Source organism: Perca flavescens, chromosome 20 (assembly GCF_004354835.1).
Source record: "Perca flavescens isolate YP-PL-M2 chromosome 20, PFLA_1.0, whole genome shotgun sequence".
NCBI lineage: Eukaryota > Metazoa > Chordata > Actinopteri > Perciformes > Percidae > Perca > Perca flavescens.
Genome location: NC_041350.1, coordinates 11,853,236 through 11,875,089, shown reverse-complemented (window position 1 = coordinate 11,875,089; position 21,854 = coordinate 11,853,236). Strand labels below are relative to the sequence as shown.

General features: G+C 43.3%; 1 protein-coding gene across 2 annotated transcripts in view; it reads right to left on the bottom strand.

The window, feature by feature from the left end:
• tiam2a (TIAM Rac1 associated GEF 2a) overlaps positions 1-20,682 on the bottom strand; it is a 78,584-nt gene extending 57,902 nt beyond the window's left edge. The window contains exon 1 of one of the 2 annotated variants that reach the window (XM_028565463.1): positions 20,450-20,682. The gene's annotated coding sequence lies outside the window, so the exon portion shown is untranslated. Of the gene's footprint in view, positions 1-14,822; positions 15,172-20,449 lie in introns of those variants that run through there. The other variant, XM_028565461.1, reaches the window with a different exon arrangement.
• Between the last annotated feature and the right edge of the window lie 1,172 nt (positions 20,683-21,854).

Here is a 21,854-nt window from a genome sequence, read left to right as displayed (position 1 = left end):
TTACTTTCAACAGAAGGTGTTTTTCAAAATATTCCTACATCTGAATGTAAAAAAAAAAAAAAAAAAAATCAGGGAATTAAATTGTAATAAAAATGTGTTTCTCATGTTTTGAGATATTCAAAAGGTTATCCACCCCCACTATATATCCCCTATTCATCCTTCTCCGCCTCCTTATCCCTCTGTGCCATACAGTGAAATCTCTATTTTCTGCCAGCATCCCCTGCTGTTAGCTCAGTTCATTTTCTACAGATTGGGGCTCCAGTCAAACAAGACAGCCCAAAGCACAGAGTCAGACACTCCCCACTCTAAATTAACCAGGATGTGTCGGCCCATGCAGGCTCCCTGCTCACAAAAGAGGAGACGTGTGAGAGATCCTCACTCAGAGGGTTTGTTCTCTGCGGACAGTGGCAGTGTAGAAATCTAAAATGGGAAATGTGGTTTAAACATCTTCCTGATGCTTTGTTTATGGGAGACACTGACTCAGAAAATCCTCAAGGGGGTGTCAGTACCCGTATGCTGCTCACTAGTGTGTGTGATCTAAAAAAAAAAAAAAAAAAAAAAAACAGCTGGAAAACTGCAGGTGCAAATCAGTTTTCCATCAGCTTCTCTGCTAATTAAGCAGCTTAAATGGACAGAAGGAGGTCATTTTGAGGGTTAAATTTGTGAAGGAAGAAGACACAGATGCGCACATAGACACACACACTTAAACTTGATCCAGAGCTACAGTATGTGGCTTTCAGGCTGACTGATATTCACACACTTTAGCTGGATAGAAAAAACACACACACACACACACACACACACACACACACACACACAAAAAAATGTGACAGGCAGTGCATATGAATCCAGAGTCATTAGCAGCCACGGGGTCAGATAAGAGAGCTGCAGGCTCCTGGGAAAACAAGCACACACCCAGCCTGCCCGGTAAGACAGCTTCCTCGCACAAAGGGGAAGGAAAGATACCTATCTCTCCGCCGATAAGAGATAGGGAGAGAAAAGTGCATTTGAGGCGAAGAAGAGGGGAAAAAAAGAATAACATTAGTTGTTAACCTTCAGAGGGGTCAGTTTGAATCTCAGGCATCATCAACAAAAACTTTTTCTCCTCCTCAACTTTTTGCAAACGTTTACAGTGACTTTCTATATTTTGCGCATGAGAGTGTGAACACCTGCATAACACACCTGCATTAAACCAATTCGCAAACTGTATTATCTCCACAGGAATTGACTGTGGCTGTCCTTTGTGCGCTGCAGGATAATCTGTCACTCGCTCCGTGGTGTGAGCTCTAGTGATTAATACGATCAGCCCGCGACTCGTGCACTCATTACCATAGCTATAGCCGCTGTAGTGTACTGCGGCAGTCATGCCAGACACACTCCAGGCTCCCTAAGGTGATCCATCAGTGATCATTGACCATTGCAGTGCAACATCAGTCACATGGAGCCAACTGCTAGAGGTCACACAGAATCACCAGAGGTTTCACGGAAACAATGAAGTGCTGGGGATTAGAAGCAGCAAGTAGAAGTGTACATGTACAGTGATCGATGGTCTCGTACAGAAAGCAGAAGATTCACACATAGGCCTACACATTCAAAACCACAAACACGCACATGCGGCATCAATCACCGGACTCAACAGCAAGAAGGGAAGAAAAAAAATAATCTATTGAGGAGCAGAAATCGATTCATCTGCGATTTGAAAAAGGAGAAGTCGCTCAAAGTGCCCCAGACGTGAACTAGCTGTGCCTTTTTATCAAAATGACATGTGGCTGGTGAATACAGCTCTATCTGGGGTAGTAGGGCAACCAGCTATGTCTGGCTTTGTCCCAGCAGACACAAACACAAGAACTGCACACACACCTGCTAAGCTGGCACATACTGTTGCAGAGGAGGGCCAAACACTCTGTGTGTGTGTGTGTGTGTGTGTGTGTGTGTGTGTGTGTGTGTGTGTGTGTGTGTGTGTGTGTGTGTGTGTGTGTGTGTGTCCTTCCCATCCATCACTGCCACAGACATGCATTAATCCCCCTCTGCATTCTGGAGGAGCTCTGACGCCGGAGGGACTTTGCCCTTGTGGCCTCCCCCACCCTGGGTATACAGCACCCCGCACCCAGCCCTGGAGCCACTTTTACCCACTGCAAGTCTAAAAACTTTTTTCAGAAATGTGTTGGCACTGCGTGAGCTGATGGATCACCAGCATATGATTTAAGCTTGCAAAGCCAGAGGACAGGTTGACGCTAATGGATATGGTAATTAAAATGTTATCTCCCTATGCCAAGGCGAGCCATATGTTCATGGTAAACTAGCGCTCCAACTGGCAATGTCTCTTCTTTTATGGCCTATTAAGGGCCAAAGTGTCAATCACAGTCAGGCCAAACAGGACATGAATCACTCAGCCCGCTTTGATCGAATTCATGAGCATTATTCTCTTCACCGTACAGGTTAGAAGAGCACCTGACTGATTACACAAGGAAACAAACGTGTCAAACAAAATAATAAGTAGGTGAGAAATACGAAATAAGGTAACGACCGGGTCATAGCAACTGTTGGTAATTGCTCAGCACTTTCTGCACCGTTAATAAATCAGTCATGTCTGCTAAAGCTGTGAACTGTGACAAATTGACAGGCGGAAGCCAAGATGATGCTTTGATTAGAGGTTGCTAGGGCTAGTCTCAGCCTGTCTGGTGCATTTGCTCATTGTGGTCAAGGTTAAGATAGATAACAAAGGAGCAGCTAGGCATTAGGGGTCATTACCTGAGGCAATTACATACCATATTAAAGCCTTTCTTTTACCACATTGGCAGGTCTGAAAGACTGCCTGCGGTAAGTGCTCAGGATGGATTTTACCTGGCAAGAACGTCATCTAAAAACGTGGAAGGTCATTCAACGTGGCGCAAAAATGTCCACGTTAGTAGGAGATAATCATCAACTTGCTTTTCATGTAGCAAGCTGCTGACATCCATTGTTTCAACATACTGACACTTAAAGAAAATGTCTGAAACAAGTAAAACTGAACTACAAAACAAGCAGGATTATCCCTCTCTACCAGAAGAGGAGGATTAACTTGTTTAAAACTAATTTTACGACTGCATTGCTTATTAGGAGTGACCTTTTGTGCCGCAGCAAATCCAAACCACATTACAAATGCATTAGACGAGGAAAGCAGGAAAGCAATTTCTTTCTGTTTAAAAATGAAAATGAACATGGGGATTCACCAGAAGGGCTTTAGTATTCTCATCACACTGTTGAGTGGGACAAACATACATTCTCGTCTCTAGCAGAGCAGAGTGGAGCCAGACGACCGGCTGTAGATGGCGGGATAAAGTGGGGAGGCTGTCGGCATCAGGTCACAGACCTACATCAGAGCCCTGTAAACACAGGACCACAGTCTGGACGGCTAAATAAACTATCCATCAGGTAAAATCAAACGCTGTTTAGACACATACTGCAGTACATGGAGCCTATATGCATGCATGTTTACATACATGCAGCTTATAAATGTCCTTAAACACTTGGCCAGCCTCTAAAAAAAAGGAAGTATCCCACTTAAAGTACAGCTTTAGTAAACACAGTTCTTCGCTCACATGCAAGGAAAGCTCACGTAAATCTCCACATAAAGTAACCACCCTCTGACATATAGCTCCTCACAGCTAGGCTTTCTACAGAATAGGGAGAAAACCTAACATTCTCTGCTGAGCTGGCTGTTGATCAAAGGTGGGTAAATTCCCGAAGCAATAAAGAAGACCAGCTTAGTTCAATCTAGCTGTTACAGGAAAAGCAGGAACACTATTGCTCCTGTTATTATTAACCAAAACAATTTGTATTATTGCAGCCTCAAGCCCCTCAGCTGATCATAAGATACAGTATATGGTACTGTCCACGGCAAACTTACAGCACAGGTGGATAGGAGGGGAGAAATCTGAGCTAGAATGTCGGCCCAGCGTCCTGCAAGCACTGATGATGGGTGAGACAGCTGGTGAGGAGCCAGGCCAGAACACACACAAAATTGTACTCATCACCATAGCCACTCGTTCTGGATGTGTGAAGCTACTCTGTGCATGCAAGCAGGCTCCTAAATACCTGCGTAGGATGTACAGGCAAGCAACGTTATGAACACTTTATTTGTACAGATGTGTCATATGATTAAAGCTAGTGTACTTTATACATCAGACCTAATATTTTAAACAATCTTGACATACTTTCATTACAACAGCCAACAAACAACAACAACACCTGTGTGTCTAAAAACCACGAGCCATTAGCCTCGAACTGTGGCGAGCAGTTAAGTGTGTCTGTCTGTGGGACGTGGGAATTAAAGCCACACTGGACACATTGTGCCGGAGGACAGCTTAATGCTCACAAACCGGTTTAACACCTGTGGTGAGTGTGTGTGTGAACACATCTTTGCATGTCTGCTTGCCTCTTTCTAGGGCTGGGCGATATGGCCTAAAAATAAAATCCCTGATTTAAAAAAATAAATAAATCTGATTTAAATCGATTTTTTCTCCCCCTACTTAAAATCAATCTGCAGATGACAAAGAAATTGTTCAAAACAAGTTTTAACTTTATTTTGTCACACACACACACACGGCTATATATTCAACAACAACAACAAAACGGATGCATGTATGTGTTTTCACATATACAGGTAATTCACTTCTCGTTCCTCGCTAAAAGTTCAAATAATTTTAATGTTATTGAGCAACCTTGCCCCTATTTTCACCTGTTGCTGAGTAACGTACATTAACATCCCATGGTCTCTTGAATGTAGCATACCTGTAGCAAGCTCCTTCGTAGTAACTAGCGGTAAAAACAAACGTCGAAGAGGAGCTCCGTGCTACAGAGCGGCGACTGCTAGTTGTTTAAGCCGCTACAGACCTCCGTCGCAGCTCGGTCGTATCAGCAGCGTTTAGTAGATGTGTTGAGCCGCAACAGGGTTCCTCAACACCGCCTCTGGTGCCCCGCATGGTGCTCCTTCAGGTCAGCGGTAGCTGGTGGTTCAGTTATCCGAGAATAGGTAGGCTGAGCCCGTTTGGAGATACGGGAGCCCAGAGGGGAGCGTCAGCGGATGTTAAGGAGATAATCGATTTTCATTTAAACTAATCGACGTTAACTACACATTCGAGTTAATCGCCCAGCCTTACCTCTTTCCCAGCAGAGGTTTTAGTCAGTGCACAACCCGTGACCCTAAACTGTGTCACAGGTTAACATGCATTGCGTAGGTTATGTGTAACCCGTTTGGAGAAAGTTTGTTTGATGATGCACGTATGCCGTTAATGCCTTTCTATCTGACTCCTTTTTATTTTTAAGTAGATTTTGACTCTTAACATCGTGGCAAGAATTCTACAAAGCTCACTCTCAAAAGGAGCCCAAATGGCAAAAGGTGAGATTACATTTTACCGTTGAATGATCACAAGGAATTAGCTGAAAGCCGTTATCGAGCTCTAATCTAGAACAGGTGCTCGACAAAGCACTCCGGCAGTCCTGTGTTTAAGTGGAAAAGCTAAATAAACGCGACAACAAAGACTGACCTGTGCTGGCTGCAAGAAAAACACAGAAACCAGTTTCTCTAGTCACACGGGTGCAGGGGCATGTGAGCTAATTTCGACTGCAGCAGAAAAGTCACAGATAAATCTTTGCAAAACAAACTCCTTTGTCCAGCTTTGCAAAGCCTTTCTCACTGAGGAATGCAGTTCATAAAGACTGATAACACAGAGACAAGCCAACGCGGGCACCGAATGGCACCTCATCTAAGGGCACGGCAAGACTCGGCTAAGCGCTAGCAGCTGTGCCACATGTGCACCGCTTTTACCGACATGATTAAATTAAGGCCCCTGCCAAACGCATTATTATCCCATCCATATAGGGAGGCTCAAGAATGTCAATGAGGACCGCGCTCATTATGCAGTCGTCATGCTAAGTGCCCAGAGAGAGAAACACGTACTTTCACACAATTACAGACTGTAAATCAACAGCATATTTGAGCCGACAGGCTTCTTTTGTGTCTCTGAAAAATTATAGGCCAGTCCTTTAATTTTTATTCTGTAAAATAAATTCCTCAACCAATTGAATTACAGCTCACGGGCAGATGCGACTGCCGGGTGATGTCCCACAGGACTGGCTAGTGGAATCGACAGGCAGATGCTCCCACCAGCAGAGGTCAATAAGGTCAAGCTGTTCCATTATGAGAGGACAAGGGTGGTATTTATTCACAGCCTTCTCCTCCTCCTAAGCAGGACCGGGCTTTAAAAGAATGAGATGGATACTTAACCCTTGAGGCAAATGGCTGACTACAATCCATCCACTGTTTCTCTCATTAAATGGTGGAGATACAGAAACTGTTCCAACCACGCCCACTGAGAGGAAGGTATGACAAAAGAGCAGAAAGGTAGGAAGAAAGTTGCTGGAGAAATTCACAGATTATCTGACTCCTGAATGATCAAGAGAATGCGCTGCCACCCAGGCAAGATAATAACAAAAGAATAGGGAACGGGGTGTTCTGCGGTACAAAACTCATGCACTGTAACCCACTTTAAACAGCAGTAACTGACCATAGAGGCACATACTGGTTAAAACCATCTAACCTGACGTGACTTGTCCACAGAGTCCGTGAGGCTGTTTTGTCTTGGCTCTGATGTACCTCTGCATATGGAAGATGATGCTGAACTCAGCATTATTAAGCAATGTATCTTGGCCTTGGACTCCTGTGGCTAGCCAAAATGTATTGCACAGTGTGCCAAAAGGCCCAGACATTTAAGCATGATGCTATGGATGCTGGTAAAAGATCGGAAAGAATGAGAGCAGTCTTCCAGCTTTTTAAATATGTGTTGGTTAAAAAGCCTGAGGCATTGTATGATAGCATGCTTAGCCAAAGCAGGAGGCATGTCTGGGACCAAACATGAGCACTTAACTAACACACACACACACACACACACACACACACACACACACACACACACACACACACACACACACACACACACACACACACACACACACACACACACACACACACACACACACACACACACACACACACACACACACACACACACACACACACACACACACACACCTCAATTAGAAATTTCCTCAGCTACAATACAAATGGACATGAAAATACAGCTTTTTACCCAGCTCCTTGAACTGTAACAATCATCTGTCAGGAAACCCCAGGTCCTGGCGTTTCTCAACACTGTTATTAATAGTTTAAGCTTAAGCCTGGGCACGCCTGTACAAACTGTGCACTGTATAATATTGTTATATTAGTGTAAAAAAAAAAAAAGGCAACCACAAGTTTCCAGTGAGGCCGATGTCTCCACGCGAGCAGACCACAGGGCTTGCCCCTAGAGACAAAACCGTTCGCTCGCACACACACAAAATTACTAGTGAGGAGCAGGACGAGCGCCTAAAGAGACTCGTGGTTTTCAAAATAACTTCAAGAAAATATCACAGTTATTAAAGTCATTCTTTTACAGTTTGACTCTCTGCCAGGACATTTGAACTGAGATAATTGGCAACCGCTGATGAAAACGCACCAAGCCAGAGCATAGATATGTGAGGCAAAATAAGTAAAATTAATCTTTCTGGTACTTTTTGTATTGACAAGAGAAAATGATTTGCAATAACCTAGACACCAAAGTCAGTGGGTTGAGTGATATATCAGCCACCTATTAGTCACCAGTCAGGGTGTGCTCTATGGATCACTAACCTCATGAGACTGTGAATAAACAATTTCACCCTCTTAAGGGAAATGATATATAATGAATGGCTTCACCACGGTATGCATTCACTTTAAACCAGACCCTGTCACATGCAATGTGAATATCAATGACTATATAAAAAAGGGTAGAAAAATGCTCTGAAAGGTGTTTTTTTCTTTGATATGCTAGCAAAAGGATTCATGTCATGAAAGCAGATGAGATAGAGATCAGCATCTTCATCCTGTTAGAACCAAAAGGCGGTTCACACACAGTTACTCCATCAACATGGATGATGAAGGCTTTGAGAGAGTTGCGAAGTGTAACAGGGTTCTTGTTATTCAGCTAAAAAGAATGAAAGCAGGAGCTGCTATCACACACTCACACACACACACACACACACACACACACACACACACACACACACACACACACACACACACACACACACACACACACACACACACACACACACACACACACACACACACACACACACGTTGTGAGTCAGTCGTTCCTCCTTTTACCACAAAGAGCCAGTCTAAACTGTAGACACTGCACACCCCCACATCATCTACATCCAGGGAGTTGTGGAAAAGCCAACAATGGTCCTGTTGAGTACGTCAAGCCATGAGGAGTCAGATGACCCATACTAGCTACTGTCCTAGGCTAACTGTTTAGCTTCAGCATAAAGACTGGAAGCCAGGATATACAGCTAGCCTGGCTCTGTCAAAAGGTTCCAGCACCCCTAAAAACTTGTTGCAGTGTTGCCCAAGACCCTCTCATAACCTCTTTTAGATCAAAGTCCTTGGACAGAGGGGACTAGGAACCAATCAGGGAGTCTCTAAACCAAGCAGTTTACTTTCTTGGTTCCAGCACCTTTAATAACATTAACACAATGACAGTTCAATGTCAAATTACATCAATAGCCTCTGGCCTCCCCTGCACACACAGCGCACACACACAAGTGTCTGCCGGTGAACTGGTTGCCCATCCATCCTCTTATATCATACCTTAAGGTTAAGGGATTCTGCAACATTAAAGTGATTTTCTGTGAGTGGCAAGTGTTAACAATCCTCTGAGAGGACTGTGAACACATGGACTGATAAAACTTTTAAAAAGCGGCATTTATGGGAGCCCAGTGATCTGCTGTAACCCCGTTTGAAGAAGAAGAAGACATTAATATTGCAGGACTTTCCCAGGTTGCAACAAGCCGAGCAGCGACCTGTACTTTGTGTCATCTGCTTGACTTGGCATCATCCCATGGAGGAACCCGACAGCGATAAGAAGGACCTTCTTGACTTTGTATAAATGCTGTGCTCTTGTGTAATTTGTTGGAGGTGAGTTGATGGCAAAAAAAGGTGACAGAACTGGGAGGCAACAATGATTAGAAAGATATACGTTTGTTCCTAAAAAAGGTACATAAAGTGGTGGGGGACGAGGGGGGGGGAGAGAATCATTCTGGTTTTCTAAAAATGTTTCTCTTCTCAACACTGGTTTATACAAGGCTTGCTAGGTGAAAAAGTCTAGACTGTCCTTTGCACCTGGCTTTGCACCTGCGCCCATAAACTGTGAAAGCCACCCGAGCCGTGCACTGTGCAGCCAGGGTGGCATGGAGAGCGATCCAGGCAGTGTGAGCAAGTTGTTCCCCCTGGGCCACAGAGAGTGAACTATGGGTTAAACAGCTCATATGTGAGAGCCAAGCGGAGATCGTGTCTTGGCGTTAGCAGAGCAGAGAAAAGTGAAGTTGGAAGTTTCTGGGCGTTGAGGAAACCCAAGTCGACCATAGTGAGAAATGGAGAACTGCTGGTCGATCTTAGGGCATCCAGAGGGTGCTGTAAAAATATGCAAGCCCACACGCCCACACACGCCCACACACACACACACACACACACACACACACACACACACACACACACACACACACACACACACACACACACACACACACACACACACACACACACACACACACACACACCAGCCTGGCCGATACACCACTTGGCTTCCCTTGCTTTGAGGGTATGTTATTTTGCTGCAATTTAAACAGACTGCAAAAACTGATACAATGTTCCTATAACTACTATCCTTTTCTCTTATCTTAACATTCTTTACAATGAGTTCTTTCACTCATATATCCTTTTCCTTTTAACAGCTGAGGCCTGTCAGCCAAATAAGCCTTAATGATGATATCGCCCCAGGAAACAGGTTATTTGGCTACATTTACTTCAATTCTTTTAAGAAAGCTTTAATTGAGCGTGTTCACTGAGTGGATGCCAGGATTGCCGTTGACCCAAAGCAATTAGGACCCGGCCTCTGTTTACGCTGGCCGGATGCCAAATGACTGAACCAACATGAGAACGCCTGGAGACTGAGAAGTGGAGAAAAGAGCTTATCTCGCTCGGAGATCAAACCACATACTGCTAAAGCGGAGAGGGGCTGGACAGGGAGAGGAGAGCTAATGAGGCAGAAAAATCCTCAACATAACACTAATATAAGGGCTGCCAAAGACCTTCACCAATGCATTTCATGTCTGTCACAAAGCCCAGGAAACCTAGCAGATATGGGCACATCGTGCACATAGCAGTTCAGTGGAGCGAGCTACTGAGCAAGCAAAAGAAGGGAAACAACATCAATATCTTGTAAGACTGCGGAGTTATAGGAATTTTGTGTTGTGATGACGGATATATTGGTGCTAAAGGAAGACTGTGATGAATGGAGTATTGGACACAGTTGGATCCATGTGTGGTCAGTGATGGATTTGTGCACATCACAACACTCCTTCCTTCGGCTCTTTACAACTATGATTTATCATCTTTCAGAAGAATCATATCGTGATCAGGCTACAGTGATGCAGATATTTTATATCTAAAATTAAGATATAAAGCGATCTGGCACAAATAAAACCACGCAGTTCAAAGACATGAACGCAGCTTTGATTATTTTCTGAATATTTTTGCAGAATTAATCAATCGCCTAGCTTGAAGTGCTGTGCATAAAACATCAGAAGTTGGTGGGCTTCCTGCCTTTCATCATAGACAATAAGATCTCCAGAAAATCTCCACCCTCTGATGAGCAGGTGGGATGTGCTGGAGTAAATGTGTACCCGGTGTTTGCTCCATCCATCATGGGGGGCAACACAAGACACATGGCGCCAACTGAACATCCAAGCAGCGAGCGCTTTGACCTATAGCACCAGCTGTGTTTGCCTTTCCAATAGGGCAGGGATAGTAAGGGAGACCTTATGGTTACTGGGCCGAGGTAGGGCAGATCAATCTCAATTTCTATTGTTATAAGGATTGACCGGTAAGCAGGCTTAGAGCCAAGGAGAGGGGGATGCAGAATGGGGTATTTCCATACAATCAGAGATGTTGATAACCTGAAGAATGTGCCGTCTTTTAAAAAAAACAAAGAAAAACACAAATATCATGCACACACAGAGTACTGTACACAGCATAAGACTGTTTCCAGCTTGAATTTGTAATGAAAGGTTTAAATAGTATTTTACACACAGCAGCAATGTGCTAAAATAATATGCTTTGAGACACACACACACATAAATCAAGTTTTCTACACAGATCAATACACCAGCAAATAGCTTCTTTGCCCAATACTACTTGTCCTTGTTCATACATTTTGATAACCAAACTACTGCTTGTAAATCACTTGGTCGGGTTCAAAGTGCTGAGGCAGCACCTTTTCCAGACTGAAATATTGCATGCAGTCTGGTAAACTCGCAGGAATTACATGCAGTGCTACTCAACTGCTGCCATGGGGGAATTTTGTTCCTTATGCACACCATTCCCCATACGTTTATATGGCCGTCAATAAAAGAATGGTAATAGCATATCTTGCAGTTATTTCTTCGGGGTTAATGAAAGTCTTACTCACAAGTGAGTCGTGTGGCGCCGTTTGAAGAGCCACCTCACTCACTTATTCACCTACACCCCAATCCCCCACACCTAACTCTTAATCCATTACCTTGTCTAACACATTGTTAAAGCGCCTGCCACCATTTAATCTTCATTTTCTTTGCAAACCCTACGAGCCATTATTTAGCAGGTGACCTCAGAAGAAGTGCAATTCAATTTAGACCTACGCATTAATCTCCTCAAGAGGTCCGGGAGTTGTGGCTGTTAAGAGGAGCATTAATGGGTGCATCGGTTCAGCTAGAAGAGACCATGTCGCTCTGCTGAGCTGGACACAAGGTTCAGAAGGCTGTGCAGCCGAGCAGGGGATCTCGTGTTGGAGCAGATACACAAAGTGAAGCTGACTGAACAAATCCTTTGAAGTGAATGGGTGTGTGTGTGTGTGTGTGTGTGTGTGTGTGTGTGTGTGTGTGTGTGTGTGTGTGCGCCAACCCAGTAGCCACAGCAAAACAAGTTAAATTCAGAATCATTGAATTATGCAGCACAGAAGGTACAACGTGTCTCTTTTTGGCTGGTTTTTTTCAGTCAAAGGGTTCAGTTATTATTTTTATCCAAACTGCCACTACAACACAGGACGGGTAAGGTCAATGTCGTGTTGGCGATAGCTCTTCGACCTGTACTTGTGTGCGCCCGGAAAAGGGGTCGGAGCCAGTCATGTCAGTGTTGGTTGGCGCCTCGATGAGTGCGGTAGCAAATGAGAAGTCTTGGCCAAGATGCTGTCAACACCAGCTTTTAGTTCACCTGCTTTTTATAGCAACCACTCCAGACGCTGCTGGCCATACACTACTAGCAAACACTTTGAAAGCCAAATATAATCTCAACCACAGAAGTAAGAAATAGAAACATACAGGCCACCATTATGCTTGCCTGACTGGACTGTCTACACTGAAACAGAAGCCTTGAAAAGGACATTGTAATCCACGGAGTGAACATGCTGAGAAATGGACAAAAGAGAGAAAGTTGTTGATTTCAATTTGATCCATTTCAAATCCTTTTGTTTCAAAGATGCACCAGTCATGTGGAGCCTCTGTGGTTTCCCCCTGCAGTGCCTCTCAAACCTAAAGACAGTAAAAAGGCCTTCATCCCTGTGTGACAATAAGCACAGATGTTACCCATGCCTGATAAGTCACATGCACGCCACCTTATATGGAGAAAAATGTGCCGGGGAGAAGACATGAAACATTGGCGTTTCTCGGCCAGTGTGCTTCAGAAGAATTAACGACGACCGGCACTCTCACACACACATACAACCTTCCACATCGTCTGCGGAGAGGAGAACTACAACAGTCAAATTGTTCTTCTCTATAACTCCAAAGTCACACACTGTATATCAACTGACTTCGCACTTTTAATGGAGGGAAGTTCCTGTGGTGATTATGTCACCGTTTCATAACGTTACTGAGCCCTTCAACTTAAATTAGACAAGAGATGAGCTGTAGATGCCGGCGAAGCAACTTTGCGCCACCCAGAGAGAGGGTAACATTACATTTCCCTTTTACCACTGGTAAACAACTTTGACAAACTTGACAGTCCTGAAAGTCAGCCAGCTGAAAGTCTTAACCCACAACTCATGTCACAAAAGGAAAGAGTGAACAAGCAAACGATTATGGTTTTTTCATTAAAAAGGAAATCACGGGCCACACTCAATCAGTATCACTCTGATTCTAGACCCCGTCCCAACTAGGGGGAAAACAGAATAGTAAAAACATAATGTTCCTTGTGGTTGAGGATTTCCCTGCCGCAAAAATGTGAAGCGCAAAAGCAAAAACATGCATGTGGTGCAACGGCTTCTGACCCGGCGATATTGTTACTGGCCTCCAAAATCCAAAAGAAAAAAAACAGGGTGCACATATGAGAACAACAGAAAGTATGCAAGTAAATAACTATTTCTGTAGAGTCCATTAAACAGGCGAGGGGTGCTGAAATAGAAACCAATCACACATTCGCACAGTCTCCCCACCAGAAAGATAAACGGAAGGCTCTCTTGCGTCATGTTGGGCTGAGCCTAATCCCTGGATAAAAACAATCCAAGTAAATGATTACAAACCATTTACAGTGCATTCACTCATCTAATCCATCATTCAATAATCATTAATCCCACTAATTGCCATTACATATCACATTTCCTCAAGACTGAACTTGAACAGACAGATCAATGGCCAGGCCAGCCAGCCTCAGTGAGTCAAACATTAGCCGGTGTTTTTATCATTACAACCCTGAGCAGTGTGCAAAGGTGGCAGGACAGTCGGACTGACACAGACAGACTTTCCCACGTGGGTTTCCATGACAGAGGGCCCACCAACCATGCCAAAAGGATTGCCCGGCACTTCCTCCTTCTCCTTGGGTCGGTTTTCTTTGGGCGGGCCCTTCACTCCAGGGGTCCCGGGGCCCTTTTGTTACCTCAGTATGTGGCTACAAAGCCATTCCATCCCAGCACACGGCCAAACAACAATACAAGCTGAGGGTAAATCACATCCAAACACAACAGCAGAACTTACACACTTAGTGCATAAATCAGAAGGAAGAATAAGAAGCAATAGGCAGACACTGACACTACTGTGGGCTACATGTTGAACATCTCTGCACTCAAGTCATCTATTGTGTGTGAATGACATCCAAATACCTTTGGTTTGGAGATTTTATTCAGTGTGCTTACAGGATGCATTTTTATTTAATTTAGGCTTACCATACAAAATTGTGTTTCACACCACCCAAAAGACTTCATGAGGAAAGTAAAAATCAGCTCTCACACTGGCCGTTTCAATATCTGACGATTATACATTTAAAGAAGAGTCATTCTTTCTCTATAGGACAATACGTACACAGATGAATAACTACTCTGTACTTTTTACAGTGGTCCATGGTGTAGTAGGCTACTCTTACAATAAAACGCCTTTCACCATGAAACAATTAGCCTAGCTTCGGTTTGTATGTTTTTACAGCCAAATGATTGCAGTCACAGCTGCTGCAGCGAGATTTACTACTCACACTAACCAATGAGAAGTCACTCGTGAAATTAGTGCCGAACATTACACAAACATCCCCAAACTATTGTTTAACAGACAAACTTTGTGAGACAATCCTGATTAAAAGATGCGTTTAGGTGTTGCAGCGGACAAAGCCTTTTACACAGACACGAGCGGATCGAGTCATTTAAAACCAACGTGACTACAAAATAAGTTCGCTTGCAACTCACCGGCTAATGTCTCCTCTGATAAAACATACTTCTCGCAGTATTCACGTGCTTCCCTCTTCGCGACCGCTAACTATAACGTTGTTGCATTTAACGGAAACACAAAAATCGAAAATTCTTGAAGCGTACTTCCACGATTCCTCTGTTTCCAGACCAAATGTTCCTGGGACGGAGCGCCAAGAGACTGCGGACTCCTCCCAGACAATGTGGGGTTAAACTCCTCCTTTCGACGGACCCTGAGAGGGGGATGGCCGTGTTCTTCAGTACAACATGCAACACCGGGGGATTAATGACAAGAATATCTAATTTAATGCTAAAACACGGAAAATCGGGGGTTCCCAAACAGTGGTTCGCGGACCTTTACAGGTCCCTCGCGGAGATGCCAGGGTCCTCTGGAGACTGCAGTTAAATTAAAGGAGCACTAGACCAATTTTACACACAAAGTTCAGTTTGAATGTGATGATGATGATGATGATGATGTTAAATCAATGATTTATTTGAAAGTTATGCTGGGCTTGAGACAGAGTTGCACTTTTAATGGGAAATGAATTTAGGAGGATCCAGTGGTTTTGGATCTTGAGCTATTGGTAGGGATCCAGTGGTTTTGGATCTTGAGATATTTGGTCTCAGGATATCTTGGTCTCTGCTGCCTCTGCTTTAATCTGTTTTCTTATGGAAGTTGGAGTACCTCTGTTAAACAGTGAAGTGAACAGTGAAGGCGCAGATTAAGTCCAACAGAGAAAGCGGACAATAACGTACGCACAGTTTTTACACAATGTGCGTAGGTCCACGCGGATCCTCGCAGACATGGACAGGTGGCACATTTTTTTCAGACAGAATAATAAGTGTGTGGTTTTTTTTAGATCAGGTTTTACTGTTTTACCTATCGTACATGCGTCTAATTTAGAATTAATTCAGCTTTCTTGGGACAGACTTATTGAATTTGGATCTGTAGTCCTATGATCTATTTGGCAGCCTTTGACCTTTAACATTTCCTCCCCTAAGGTTCTCAGCCAGTTGTTTTGCTTGGTAAGGTGAACAAGGTGAACATATTTTGCATACCACTGTCAACCCTTTCTGTCACATGGACTAATGAACTGATAAGCTGCGTGATAGGAAACAGGTTTGGTCTCCTCAGACAATTAAACAGCATGCCAGTGAAGAGAATCGTCATTGTTATTCTTGGACCTAATGTTTAAATATTCGTCACTCCCTTTCATTTTTCTCTATCATTCTCAGTCATGCAGATCCAAATGCCTTTCCTCCCTGATAACACAGTAGCGAAGACCAGGCCTTCGTTTCCTGCAATCTCGCTGGCAATGCTCGTAAAGCACAATCCGGCCTTGTGTTTCATAATGTGGCTCTTTGGCCAGGCGTGTCAACCCGGCCATACCCATTAATCTGCATATCAGCCTCTTTACAGCTACAGTGGGGTCTGAATGCAGATGCCTATCACTCTTTTGCCCATTGTAACTGCAGATACCAGAATGCTCCTTTTATCACAGATTAATCTAGATCTGTCTACAGAAGAACCAGCCTGTCATGCCCTTTTATTTAGCCACAGGGTATTCAGCTCCAACTAGCAAAAATCAACATATCTTAATATGGATCTTCAGGAGTGCCAAAGGATTATGCAGACAAATGAGGTTGTGAGAGGATGTGAATCACTACAAGTGGAAATATGTTGAAGACGAAAATTTGGTTCTTCACTGATGTAACCCAGGATCTATTATTTGTCCATAAGAATCATTCCGTTGAACCATGATCGACTCAATAATCCACAGGGCAAACTGGGTGTTACCAATGACGTGCTACAGATCCCCACCCAGTATGTAATGTTGTTCAGTGCAGCATTCTGGATATTTTCTAAGGCGCTCTGTGTCATCTGGCAGCTTTCAGGAGCTCTGGTTACTCTCATTAAACCTAATTGGCTCTGACGGACATTCTGCCACCCATCATCTCTTTCTGTCTCTCTGTTTGCTTGACACGAGACAACAACCCTGAGAGGGCCTATCCCATTAACACATAGGAGAACTGTTAGCGCACTAGTGATGGCTGAAATATTGGTATTGCCAGTTTATTGCTTTAAAACACATCAGGGAGTAGGAAAACAGTGAGCTCAGCCAGCATTTAGTTTTTTTCCTGCTGACGCTAAACAAATATTGTACAGGCAGACAGGTATGGTCTCAGACACACACACACTCACAGTTATCAACACCTCAGCGCCTTCTCCTTCTCTATAAGAAGGCTTCTCAACAACCCCAGTCCAGCCATCTTACTGTACTCATCATTACTGTACGTGAGTGTAGGGGAGAGGGGCGGCAGATCCCCCGCTAAGTGATTTCCTCAGCCTCCTCACTGCTGCCCATTGTACCGATGTGGCATTATTACCACTAGCATGAGGGCTGGCCACACGTTATTACCTTGTCATTTGTCATTCAGCCTTTAATAACTCGCTGTTGCTGGGGGAAAAGTTTCAAAGGCTGACAGGCTGGTGTGGAAGGTGCTCTGCGGCTGTCTGGAGGGGATGATGGTTTTCATGCAAGGCGGCGTCCAGTAACACAAGTTAGGAGTTGTTATAAGGTGTGAGACAGAGGAAGGGCTGTAATCAGACACTCTCACGCCACACCCTCAAACAACTCCTTACTTGTTTCTGTATACAGCCACCAACATTAAAGCATCTGCAAACACAAAGAGGCGACCGCAGCAGCTCACACAATAGACAAAGGAAATCTTTACATACAAAAGATAGGGGGCACGACTGAAGATAACGTATGAAAAAGCCATGATATTTTGGAAAGCCGTTTAACTGAACGCAACAGATCCGATCCAAGTGATAGCTCGCAGACTCCTAAGGGCCTAAATAATGACAAATCAATAACGACAACGAGTGAATTGTGTGTCACAGCAGCCAACCTCTCACGCCAGCGTTATGCACGTCTTTAAATGACAGTCGGAGCACTTAAAACCCCCAATTTAACTCGCTGTAAATGTGATTTCATTAGTATTAGATACAATCCTCAGACCTTTTACTGTGGTTGTCTTAAAAAAAAAAAAAAAAAGAATCTTACACAATAGCCTTTTGAACAAATTCCTTGAACTGTAGCCCCGTGAAAATTACCCAGCAGAAACATCAGCCACAGATTTTGTGCAGAAATACATCCAGCAGTAGTAGTCATAGTGTAGATGATGGCTGATGGAGCAGCTAGATGCTTGACAGAGCGACCTGCGCCTGCTATCAGAGGATATATAAACCGACATGGATGTATTTGAGTGGGAAACTAAATATGTGATGGATCTGTCTCCACACGTTGCATCATCTGTCTGTCTGACTGCCTGTCTGCCACATGGATATGTCATTACTGAGAGGAGAGGGACAGCAACAGAGAGACGGAAGGGGGCAGGGTGTGCCTGAGCTGTTGATTACTTGAGTTCTAGGTGGAGAAACTGTCACAAGGGTGTGACAGAATGAGGAGTTAAATTAGGTTTTTTGTGTTTTTGTGTCCCTGGGTATGGAGAAAAGATTGAGACAGCCATTTGATGAATCACAGGATGGGACTGTAAAACAGAGATAGAGCTAAATAAAATAGGCAAGTGAGGCTGCACCTGTGGAAAATAAATTCTGGTTCGGGTAAATAAAAGACCAGATTTGCACCTGAGGCCACTGTGTCTGCAAGAATTGGATTGTTCAGGATCATCTAAAGGAGTTCACGCACAAAGGCGATGAAAGCAAGAGAAAAAAGTAAAGGGGGAGTTGCCCAAACTGTGCAGCATCAATAATTACAAAATGTATCAAACAAAAATACAGTGTACAGCCAAGGGGTCAGGCACCCCCTAAAGGGTTACAAGATAAAGCTGAGGGATCAGGCAACAGTCAACAAGAAACATTATTCATCTACAGTACACAACATTTAGATGTTTTTTTTTTTCTTCATATTTTCCATCAATCTTTGTTTTTTTTACCTCTCACAGAAATTAGAAATTAAATCTAACAATAAAAACTGTGCTTGTTTGAACTGGTTCTAGCCCGAAGACATATGCAACCTGTGTCAAGGCTGTCTTCATTCTAAGGGGTGACAATATTCCACATCACCTTGCAGGCAATTTTTGCATGTCACAATTCACAATTTGACTTTTTATGTAAAATGCCCACCAATTGCTGTTGAATTTGCACCAACAGAAATGAAATCACAACAGTATAATCAGGCAATGGTTCTATTTGTCTATCTACTTTTTTCATGTGTCATGCAGTACATTAAACAGGATGTGCATTTAGTTTTGCGGCAATTGTGTCATTTGGTGTGTGAATCATCACGCCACTGTATGATTATGTTCCCTTAACATATAGTATATACGGGTTTATGGTATAACCCAATGCTTGCTTGCTCAGATAAGCTTTGTGGATACATATGAGCATCTGTTGTCTGAAAGAGGGAAATCTGTTCTATAGTTTTACCAAATCCCTTTAGGCCTCAGTGCTACGCAAAGAAAACTCAGCGAACAACAGTCTTTTCTTTATCCCTGTAAGCTCCTATGTCTTATCTGCACTGAATTTCTACCTTTTACCAATTCCTCTCAGGCAACACTGCTCACCTATATTAGCACAAAAACATCCAGCTGCCTGAATTTTCTCTCTAGCTATTACAGTGAGTGACAGTGACTGACAAGAAAATTGCCTAAAACATGTTTGTCTTCCCATCAGGCCGTGTCAAGTCTGGCACATGGTGGCACCGTACCATGTCCAAAGATAGAAAACAAAAATTTGACTGATGTTGGAGAGTTGACCATGTGGTCAGCATAACATCAGAGCTCGATTTAAAAATGCACCTAAGAAAACACATGAGTGCCCATTTTTACATCTTCTTTAACTGAATGTAGGGCAAAATTGACAATGACAAAGTTGAGAGTATGTAAGTTGCCAAATATGTCCCACGTGAGAGAGGAAAGGATATAAATGATTGAGAGACTGTGAGGAGAATACTTTATGAAAGAAAGGTCAGGACTGGACAAGCCTTGTCTTTTATAGACTCTCAGAAAGAGAATAAGGAAGCAGTCTGTAGCTGTGGGCTGGCGTGACAATTTAAGCTGCTTCAAATCTCTTCACTCCTGGTCGAATGAATGCAACCACTGCCTCGCAGCCAGAGGACAGTGGAGGGGAATCCAGAGCAAACGCATGGACACTTGATTGAGTTACCATAAGTTTAAAATTGAGTCAAATGAGAATAACATATTACAAGGCAACAAACGTATGTAAACACAAAGCACTATTCAGTAAAAAAAAAAAAAAAAAAAAAAAATGGCAACGGCTGATTCCAATGAGCCAAATGCAATCATTCACTCTGAAGTGTAATGCAATTTGTATTGGGCTGTGTTGAAGCTAAATTCTGCTCATTCTAATTCAATCAAGGCAACAGACAAAGTGAAAACAAGCCATGCAATTTAGACACAAACAACTTGGAGAAGAAAGTGTAAGGTTGGGCATGAAAAACCTGATAACTACATTCTTTAATTCCAACATTCAACCTCACAATAACTTTGTCACCTATTAATGGATCTTTGATTGTGATATTGCTGGCCTTCGTGGCTCCCTAGCATAATACCGAAGGTGTTAGAAACAAATGGGCTCTTACTGCTCCATTAGGACTGCAATTGTCCCTCTGCCGGTCCACTGAAGGTAACGTTCCCACACCAATTACCTCCGTGCTCCCCGCTGAGAAACACTTTCACACCCATGTGAAGGGAGCAGAGCACAGTGGTGTTAAAATTATCTTGTTAAAATCTGCTCATTTCACTTTCCTAATTAGAAACACACGTTGTTTTGGGTCTTTCCCACAAAATCATCGCCTACCAGTACGACGGAGAGTAACAGAAAGCACCAAACTAAAGCGAGGCGGTTGTCTGTCTTGCTGTTTGGGTTTTAAACAAAGAGGAAATGACCTGTAGCTGTTAATGGAAAGCTGATACTTCCCCCCCCTCAACTGTCTGGACTGGTTTGTTTACAGGCCCTGTGGAGGCATGCATGGCAACGATGGATTAGTTTGTGTACTGGAAAGCTTTCCAAGTTTGTGTCTGTGTTTAAAACTCACGAGCAGTCTCCTTGGGGATAAACAGTTATTATGGCAGGTCTGTCAAGCTTTCAATTTCTCCACATGTTGTAGGAGTGATACTCAACACTTTTTTTTAGCCTTTTCAAAAAGAACAGAAGTACATGGAATGGCTTAAACAGTGTGTTTAACTGTGTTTAAATGCATTTAACGTAAGTCACAATCGTTAGCATATCCGGCCAACTACCTACTATAGTGGTGACCAAACATATGTCCAAGGCCAAGGACAGCATTGTTAGCTAACTATATTAGTTCCACATCACGACTAGCACACCCTCTGTGTTATACACTGTGTGGAAGCCAGTCCCAGATGCTAGCAAAGTTATTGCTAACATTAGCAGCTCTGTCCTGCTCTTAACTGGATTTGGGGAAGTTTACACACCAGCAACCCTTGCAGGCGTTACCTGAGTTGGCATATTTGCCAAAAACATTGGTTAGTAGCCTACTAAAAAGCCTTTTTTGTTAAAACTAAAACACTACACCAGCTATTTCTATCTACCCTGCAACACAAGACAAATGCTGTTTCTTTATTTCTTTGTCTTCTACACAGAGTGGTGAGAATTCTAACTTTTTACTTGGAACATGTAGCTTTAGCCTCAGTCTTTTAGCACAATATCATGTATGTAGCCATCAAGAATATATTTTGGACCCTTTTACAAGGTACTGGTTTCAAAATAAGTTGGCTGGAAAAAAAAGTCACCCGGAGAGTGTTTTTAACCAGCTAATTTAAAATGAGCTTAATTAGCTAGCTAGCTACAGCTGATTACATCTGCCAGTGCCAGTTGTCATTTTAGCCTGTAAAATATTATATAGTAAAATAATATACAGTCAAATTACTATAAGATTTGTGTGGCAAATCTGCCAGGGTTATCACTGTAAACTGTGCTGTGCGAGAACAGAGTGAATGTCAATTTCCCAACAGACTGGCTTA